Source organism: Poecilia latipinna, unplaced genomic scaffold (genome assembly GCF_001443285.1).
Source record: "Poecilia latipinna isolate Pla-1442-1.1 unplaced genomic scaffold, P_latipinna-1.0 Scaffold190, whole genome shotgun sequence".
Taxonomy (NCBI): Eukaryota; Metazoa; Chordata; class Actinopteri; order Cyprinodontiformes; family Poeciliidae; genus Poecilia; species Poecilia latipinna.
The window spans coordinates 27577-28690 of NW_015112806.1; positions in this window are offsets into that span (position 1 = coordinate 27577).

Genomic DNA, 1114 nt, shown 5'->3' on the forward strand with positions numbered 1-1114 from the left:
TCACAAGTAAATTACCTTGTTGAACCTGCAGTATTATCAAAGAATGGCTAAAAATGACATGAGTAGCGTGAAAAAATATTATTCAGCTGCAATTTGATTGTGAAGAAAACAATTTATCCACATCATAGTTCTGCTGTCAAAGTGAAAGAGTCTGTTGTTCCCCTGTCACCAAATCACAGTGCGGTCTAGTGTGGACACGCCCACTGTTCACCTTGAGTTGTTTTCATGCTGGTCATTCCTGTCCAGCCGGTAAGGATATTGTTGTTTAGTGACACATGGATGAAGTTTAATGCAGCACAACATTCTTTCACATTTTAACATAAAAACAAAAAATCAAACTCAAGTAAAGAAGAGAAAATTATTTTTAGTGTGCGGTTTAAAAAACAAAATCTACTTTTCAACACTTGTATAATTTCCTCTGTGAGCTGGTTTGCTACTAAGTGGCAAGATATCAAAAATAGAATACTTTCATTCAAGTGCCCATCAACTGAAATGTCAAATCCAAACGCTTGTTGCTCATGACTAAGACATCTCGGTTTGAGTCGCAGTTAAAAATCTTAAAGTGAAAAGTCTTGATTAAATGCATTTCATTTTTCACTATAGACTGGGAAGGATGAGAGAAAAAGTGTTTCCTCTTTCAAACAAATCTATTGTACTTCTTTATAGACCTTTGTTGAATTGGCCTTGAATTGGCATTGTGTTACTTCACTTTTCCTGTTACGTGTGTTTTGCCAGATCCATGTCAGGTGACTTACATGCGCAGCTCTGGTTCACGCGCTCTTCCTTCAGAAGCTCTTGCGTACTTCTGGCAGTGTTCTTCTGAGTGTTTTTCTTCTGCCCTGTCAGAATTATATCTGTCTTTTTTCCTCTTCTGTCTGAAACCAGAAGTTTCTGGGGGGTTTTGTCTTCTTTGTGTTAAGCTTATCTTGCATGACACAGTGAGTTTTAAAAACCTATAATTTATCTTTTTAATTCCTACCAAGAAATGTTCATGTGCCGTAGTAAAAAAAAAAAAAATAAAAAATCATGCAAACATACACCGAAGAAAACTCATTGACATGATGTGGAAAAGTGTCAAAGGACGAAAATAACACAGAGGTTACAAACACACAGA